This window comes from Lontra canadensis, unplaced genomic scaffold (assembly GCF_010015895.1).
Source record: "Lontra canadensis isolate GAN:19392208 unplaced genomic scaffold, GSC_riverotter_1.0 scaffold1, whole genome shotgun sequence".
NCBI classification, from domain to species: Eukaryota; Metazoa; Chordata; class Mammalia; order Carnivora; family Mustelidae; genus Lontra; species Lontra canadensis.
In genome coordinates, this window is record NW_022630995.1 from 90,803,942 (window position 1) to 90,812,994 (window position 9,053).

Genomic DNA, 9,053 nt, shown 5'->3' on the forward strand with positions numbered 1-9,053 from the left:
TACCTCCAGCTTTGCTTTGCTTTTTCAAGATTACTTTGGTTCTTCAGGGACTTTTGTGGTTCCATACAAATTTTAGGATTTTTTTGTTCTAGCTCTGTGAGAAATGCTGGTGGTATTTTGATAGGAATTGCATTAAATGTGTAGATTGCCTTAGGTAGTATAGACATATTAACAATATTTGTTCTTCCGTCCCATGAGAATGGAATGTCTTTCCATTTCTTTGTGTCATCTTCAATTTCTTTCATCAGTGTTTTGTAGTTTTCAGAGTACAGGTCTTTCAAATTTTTGGTTAGGTTTATTCCCTACTGCATGGGGATCCTACTTCTCCCTCTCCCTCTGCTTCCTCCCCCTGCTCATGCACTCACTCTTTTTCTCAAATAAAGGAAAAAAAATCTTAAAAAAATGTATATAAATCTAGACAAAAAACTTACAACCTGCACAAAAAAATTAAATGAAAATGGACTGTAATCTTAAATGTAAAATGCAAACCCATAAAACTCCTAGAAGATAACAAAAGAGGAAACTTAGATGACCTTGGATACAGTGATGACTTTTTTAGATACCACATTAAAGGCATGATCCATGAAACAATTGATAGAATAGTTTGATTAAATTTTAAAACTTCAACTCTGAGAAAGATAATGTCAAGAAATGAGAAGATAGGCCACAGACTGAGAGAAAACAATTGAAAAGACACAACTGGATAAAAGACTGTTATCCAAAGTATACAAAGAAATCTTACGACTCAATAATACGAAAAAAAAAAAAAATGGGCAATAGACAGGCACACACCTATTGGAATGACCAAAATCCAAAATACTGTCAACAGTAAATGCTAGTTTCATGTGGATCAGCAGAAATTCTCATTCATTGCTGGTGGAATGAAAAATGTGTAGTTACTTTGCAAGCCAGGATTTGCAGTAATCATACTCTTGCCATACAATCTAGTAATCATCACACTCTGATATTTACTCAAAGGAGGTAAATGTATGTCCACTAAAAAACCAGCAGTAGAATGTATGCATCAGTTTTATGTCTAATGCAATTGTATATGTATAATGCAAATGTGTAATTTATGGATACAAAATTATGAATAATTGCCAAAATTTGAAAGCAAGTTTAAATGTCCTTCAGTAAGTGAGTGGGTAAATAAACTGTGCTACAATACAGAGAATGGATTATTACTCAGTACTAAAAAGAAATGAATTATGAAGTCATAAAAAGACATGGAGGAATCTTATGAGCATATTACTAATTGAAAGAAGTCAATCTGAAAAGGCTACACATATGATTTCAGCTACATGACATGAAAAGGTCACAATTATGGGGTTAGTAAGAAGATTCATGGTTAATGGGGAAAGAGAGATGAACAGGCAAAACACAGATACTTTTGGGGGTAGTGAAAATATTCTGTATGATACTATAGTGGTAAATGTATGCCATTACACATTTGTCAAAACCCATAGAATATATAACATCAAGAGTGAAACATGACATAGTGTGGACTTTGCGTGATAATGATGTATCAAGTTAAATGTCATCAATTCTAACAGATGTACCACTGTGGCATGAGAAGTTCATAGTGGGGGGGGAGGTTTGTGTGAATGTAGGGGCAAGTTGTACATGAGACCGCTCTGTGTTTTGCACTCAATTTTGCTATGAACTGGAAACCCTAAAAAATAGTCAATTTTTTAAAAATATTGCCACAGCACTCCCCTCCACTTTCACATTAATCTTATTAATCTTCCTCCCCATCCATGATTATCAGAAAAGAAAGTATAGTTATGTATATATATATACTTTATATATTAAAGTGTTCCTTTAATAATTAATACTTCTACTTTCCTTAATCTGAAAAATGAAACCAAGAAGAAAAGACAAATGCTCAGAGTCATAGAACAAGTGAATGGTAGAGTCATATTTAGAATCCAGCTCTCTTGTAATAATGTTTTTTTATAATCTGTTCATCCTTAGCAAGACAATGCTTTGAATTAATATTTTACTTATGAAAAAAAGATAATATTTTGATTTATTTCTAAATTTCTTGCTTTAAGACACTATTATAATCATTAAATTATATATATTTTTGTATTATATTATTAAAATTTAAATTTTCACCAAATAAATAAAAGCACTTTGAAATCTTCAATATTTTCCTTTTTTTTTAAGATTTTATTTATTTATTTGACAGAGATGGAAAGTAGGCAGAGAGGCAGGCAGAGAGAGAGGAGGAAGCAGGCTCCCTGCTGAGCAGAGAGCCCAATGCGGGGCTCGATGTGGGGCTCGATCCCAGGACCCGGGGATCATGACCTGAGCCAAAGGCAGCCACTTAATCCACTGAGTCACCCAGATGCCCCATATTTTCTATACCTAAAACCAAATTTGACCTACAAACTCCATTCCGCACCCTCTCCCTCACTGTTTCTCTTTATTTTTCTCTCTAAGGTGTCTTTTCATTATATATATTCATACCCTGTTATTTTTCTCTGCATTTCCATAGTTCCCATGAGCCAGAACCAAAATTTACCTAAGTCATTTCTTGGGAGTTTGACTGACTTTTCTTTTAGTTCCTTGAAGAGTTACTCAAAATGCCTTCAACTCAAAATACCTTCCAAACTTAGAGAGTTTTCTGTTCATTTTCTTATTAGATATTCTATTGAACTTATTTTCCATCTTGTTTCAGAATCATGATGTATTTCTCTGTACGGCAAGGATATTAGCATTTATATGTGTATTTGTATACATATATACACAAATGTGTGGGTGTTCCTGTGTGCATTTATGTTTATTACACCATTTAGACAATAAAACAATTTATTCACTTTATTCTTCCTACATATTTACATACCAAATAACTTGTGATTAAGGTATTTACATTCATAACTCATTTTCTTTCACTTTAGAGGATCCCACTTTGTTTATTCAATCCCAAAATATGTAGTGGTTTCCACTTTTTACTGAGAACTGTTCTGTATGTCAGGGACACAGAATGTGGCGGGAGCCTAGTGAGCAAGGGGAAAAGAGCCCAATATGGGGTTGAAGGCTAGGCTAGTGCAAGATCACACAGGGCGATAAGGAACACAGTGAGGCCTTCGAATCTTATTGCAACATGAAACAATTTCAAACAAGGTAATGAAATGACCTGACCTATATATATCCAAAAATCATTTTGGCTTTTGTGTAGAAAATATCTTAGAGCTATAAGCGGAGATTGTTTGGAGTCTGCTGTAGCAGTCCAGATACAGATTATGGTGTCCTGGGCTAAGGTGGGGACAGTGGAGAGAGAGGAAGACAGAGAATGGGAGAGAGAGGATGTTGACTTGGAATGAAAACTTGCAGATGGATTGAAGTGGGTGCTTTTTGATAATGAAAGCTCATAGCTGACTTCTAGGTTTCTGCCTTGAGAACCTGTGTGGTTTTAGTAATATTTTATATTTGAATAGCATTTCAGAGTTTGCATAACACATTACCTAATTTTATATACAAACTTTGATTCATATGTTCTTTTTTCCATGTGGATAAGAAAACTAAAGTTTTGAAAAATAGTGTGTTTGTAAAAGTGATGTGGATAGTAAACAGCTAAATCAAAGCCTGTGTCTAATTCTATATTGTATTATCCACAGTCCAACCAGTGAGATAAAGGACTACTTTTTCAACAATCCCAATCTTTTTTCTTCAACAACAAAATAGCTCTCAAACTGATCGTATGGGAAATTTGAGTAGGGAGTGGAATATATGGCTGCTCAAGCAGTTTAATGAATAACAAGGGCGGGAACACAGGAAGCTAAGTCAGCTGAGTTGCAAACTTTTTTGAGTTGTTTATTGATGATATTTTTTGTAAAAGCACAATGCCTAAGGCTTGAATCAGTCTTATAAACAATTTCAGAAAACATCAAGTCTGCTGGAAAACATTTTCATTGTTAAGATCCATTTCTATGTCCTTCTTGACTCTTATCTTCTGAATAAGCATTTTAAGACTCCCTGATGGAACAATAACACAACTAAATAATACATCAAAACATGTCTGTTACTGAAAGAATTTACCAGAGGTGGAATTTTTTTACATGCTAAAATGTATTCTTTCAACAGAAAACCTGAACGTATTACTACATAAAGGAGAATTTAAAAAGCATACTTCAGTGAAGTGGTCAAAAGTTCAATGAAAAGTTGGAAATAAAATGTCTTCGATTTCTAAAGACTCAACAAAAGGAAAGAAAGGGAAAAGAAACCATTGCTTAAAGCAGCTAGAACTGAAATTGGTTTCACATTATCAAGATGGTGAAATGTCAGCGAAAACATGTATTGGAGAACTTCTATTTTGAAGAGGTAGATTTTTTATCACCTTTTATTTTAATTCCACAGGAATATGTTTATGCTTTTAAAGAATTTACTGTGTTTGGAGGAAATAAATAATACATATAGAAACAGCAATGACATCATTCTAAATACATTGTTAGAATATATTTAAAGATAATGAATATAAATATTCAGAGATTTATTTAACACTATTGAAGTTTTGGAAGTTATAACGGATAAAAATATTTTGAATACGTCATGCCTAAAGATGAATGGAATTTTGCTCATATTAACTAGAGACTAGACTTACATATTTCAGAATTAGAAAATAGGAGAATAGGGACTGAAAATATTAATACAAAATCGATGAACACGATTAAGCATTATCCTCTTTTCTGGGTTCCAGATTCTTTCCAGTTTTTAAAAGTTTTTCATACATAGAATTTTATTTTCTTTTTATCTCATTTTATATACTCTATGCCTAAGTCTATGAATGGTTATTTACTGTGGTTAAAGACCATGAGGAATTTCCAGTCCTTGATGCATGTATAAGTCACTTGGGATCACTTACAAATTGAGATTCCTAAAACCCATAAGAAGATTAAGAAAATAACGGTAGGATTTAGTAATGTTAAAACTTATCCTGGTGATTTATGCCCAAACCTAAATATTTAGAAATCATTTGTTATAAAGACAGTGTGTGAACATCTTTTTTTGTTTATCAGCCATTATTTGGTGTTATCTAACCTTTAAACTTTGCCAACCAATTGAGTACAAACTATCCCACTGTTATTTTAGTTAGTATGTCTAACATAAACAATGAGTATGTATATAAATATCCTCTTATTCTTGTTAGCCATCTGAGTTTCTTCTTTTGCCAATTGTAAATTATTTCTGAGTTGATAATTTTTCTCTTAAAGTTTCTCTCTTTTCCTTGATTTGCAGGATTTCTTTTGATAGCTTACATATTCATTTTTATATTTATATGATATGATTTGGGTACTTTTTTTCCTTTACAACTTGAAGACAAAAATAAATATAGGAATTCCACTAGTAAACCACTAGAAACATTTGTAGCTTCCCAAAGTGGATCTATATTACCATAAGTCTCCCTTACTGAACTGTATATCTTTTGTGGGAAGTATTCATACTTGATTCATTTCTGGAATCAGCAATGTGTCTCCAAAAAGTCAGCATATATTTAACACATTTAATATTTTGACATAAATAAATAATTATGTTCCCAGGTGATAGATCATTAATAATCACCTTTAAAGAAAGATGATTGTGATTTTTAACAAATAAGTTACAAGAGTTCAAAAGTTGAGTGCTGTTGTGGTAACGAAAAATTTTTATTCAATTCTACTTGTTTATATAAAGAGATTATCTCCACACTTATTTTTAGATGAAAAATCAGAATATGTAGATATATATTTAGATTTAAAAAGATAAATCCCAACACACAAGTTATCTGTGCCTAATGAATTTATTAGAAACACCCTTGGATTCTCAAAATTTTAAGATGTATTAAAGATTACATTTCTTAAAAAGCTTGGTGACATTTAGTAGTGTCACTCTATTATTCAGCTATTTGAGGATGGCAGAGATATATTCCACCTAAAATGTTTATAATAGCTAGTTATGTCAATTTATCATACATTTGAATATTAACATCTGTTCTCTTGATCTCCTAAGGCTCATGTATATTTCATCATAATTCAAGATTCAACAGTGATTTGACAGTATCAGTAAAATGTAAGTATGTGTCTATTGGGTTGGAGAAGACTTGAAAAAGATTAAATTTGGAGATTACACATTTAGTTTTTGTAAGAAATTTTGTTAGCCAATGAAACCAACCATTTAAACAGGTATTCTCCATTTACTACAACAGTGAACTCAAATATTTATTTTAAATTTAAATGATAAATATAAAACTTTTATCTAACTACTAAGCTCTCTTATAATCTTTATTATTTTGATGATACAAGTAGGAAAACAAACACTGCATAATTTACATGTTTAGATGTAAAAGATTATTTGTTTTCATTTTTCATGACAACATGAACATTTGCCATTCTCCTTGTATTATGTTACCAAGGTTTCTGTTGCAGAGAGAAGAATATACTCTAGGTATTTTAATTAAAATGATTTTTTTTAAGGATTTGGTTATTTATTTTAGAGGGAGGTGAGGGAGGAGCAAAAGACAGGGGGAGAAATCCTCAAGCAACTCCTCCTGGAGCATGAAGCCCATGTAGGGCAGAATCCTAGGACCTTGAGATCAAGACCTGAGCTCAAATCAAGAGTCAGATCTTCGACTGACATAGCCACTCAGGCAGCCCTAATAGAATGGTTTAATTATGGTATTTAAGTGCTTGTGTTATTACCAGAAGGACTAGAGTAGTTGACTGCAGTCTGGGTCTCCAAAAATGACTGCAAAATGCCTTGGTAGTGTCTTGTGGAGGAGGGGAGAAAAGAAACTTCTGCTGGTCTTGGTAGTGTCTTGTGGAGGAGGGGAGAAAAGAAACTTCTGCTGGTCCTATTGCTATTAGTTCAGGAACACCCCCACCCTCATGAGAGACAGGACACTGGAATACTGCTCAGAAAAAAAGAGTCCTTTCACACTCATTTGCTGCCAGAAAAAAAACCAACCCAAAGTCATTGGTACTTTCCAGATCTACTATTTAATCGACGGAGGCCAACCTGCTGATGAGTCTAGAAAATATTATTTTTACTTTTGTACTTTCCCAGGACAAGAGGGCAAAATGAAGAAAAAAGTATAAACAAAACTAACCCCCTATTTTCATTGTAATCTTAAACTATTTTTATTTCGAATTATTACTGATTTATTGGCCTTTTCTAAAGTAAAACAACAGATACAGGCCCCTGGGTGTCTCAGTCAGTTAAGCATCTGCTTTTGGCTCAGGTCATGATACAAGGGTCCTGGGACTGAATCCCACGCTGGGCTCCCGGCTCCCCAGGTAGGATCTGTTTCTCCCTTTGCCCCCACCCCCACTCATTCTCTCAAATCACTCATTCTCTCAAAAAATAAATAAATAAAATCCTAAAAAAATAAACTAAAGCAACAGATAGAAAATAAAAATACACAAATATACTGATGAAAACTAGCATGTTTCTAATGCATGAAAATAGCATATACAAGAGAAAATACTTATTACTGAAATATATATGAACTCCATTTGCAATTTGTTAGAGCCCAAATTTTCTAACATACTAACCTCAACTTACTTTCAATGGCATGTTGAAATTTATACTAGTTATTGAAAAAGCAACGTATGTGGCTGTAGCCACAAACAGAATTATACTTTCCAGAAGGCATCACATTTTGAAAACATTAGAAAATGGAAGAAGAATGGGGTGAAAGAAAAGCAGAAAGAATCCAAATTAAGAAATCTTTTTCAGCCTGTGGAGGCAGAGGGCCAGAGTTGTGCCATTTGGCTAATGCAGTATTGCTTCTACCTTATCCAATTCAATTAATCTTGCTTTTAAAAGATTTTATTTATTTATTTTAGAGAGAGAGAGAGCAGGAGGAGGAGCAGAAGGAGAATGACAAGCAGACTCCTTGCTGGGTGCAGAGCCTGATGTGGGGCTCCATCCCATAACCCTGAGATCATGACCTGAACCAAAATCTAGAGTCTGTCACTTACTGAATGAGCTACACAAGTGTACACAATTCAATTAATCTTACTGGCTATAACGATTATGACCCTTTCCAGCTCATTTCTTCATGTCTTTTATAATCTTCTGGATAGCATGAAGAAGTTGACTACAGCTCTTAAGATTACAAATACGAGGGCGTTTGAGTGGCTCAGTGGGTTAAGTGTTGGACTCTTGGTTTGGGTCAGGTTATGATCTCAGGACTCAGGTCACGATCTCAGGGTCTTGAGATCAAGCCCTCTATCAGTTCCACATGCAGCCCAGAGCTGACTTTTACCTCTGGATGCTCATGTTCTCTCCCCTTCTCTCTCTCTTAAATAAATAAATAAATAAAGTCTTATTAAAAAAAAAAGAAAAAATGATTACAAATATTAAAGTCAAAGTGCCTGGGTATGCATCTTGGATTGATTATTTACTAGCTAGGTTTCCTTGGCTAGGTTACTCATACTCTGTGCCTCAGTTTCTTTATCTGCAAAGTGACTATAAAAGCACCTAAGATTGTTGTGTTAAATTTTATAATCCTGTCAAGTTCTTAGTATAGTGAGCACTCAATAATTAATTTACATTTATCATGGTAATGCTAAAGCAATCAGTTATTACAGTAATTCAGAAGAGAATTCCTTAGGAATTAAGATTTCCTTAAGAATTAAGGAGACATTATGTAATAGATCCCAAGAATGTAAGAATGGGTGTTCGTGTATTTGTACAATCAGTAGTTAATATTTAGTAATCGGTTTCAGAAATGCAATCAAAAAACATTTAATTCTAGTAATGCACACATTCACACTGAATACATACACATGCATACCATAAAAATAATGTAGTGAGTATTTAGCTTCTAAATTTATTTTAGTATTTGTAATTAGAATCAATAGGTGATTAAGTGATGAGACAAAAATGTCTAAAAAGTTATTGAGGTATTATTTATTTTAATGAAATATGGTGAGTATTATGATTTACAAAGTTTTCCAACATATATTCATTTCTTATTAAATTCATTATAAGATGGAAATTCACCAAAATGTAATTTTAATAGAAACTTTGTAAGTTGTATATGGAACTCAAACTCTAAATTTGTTTTG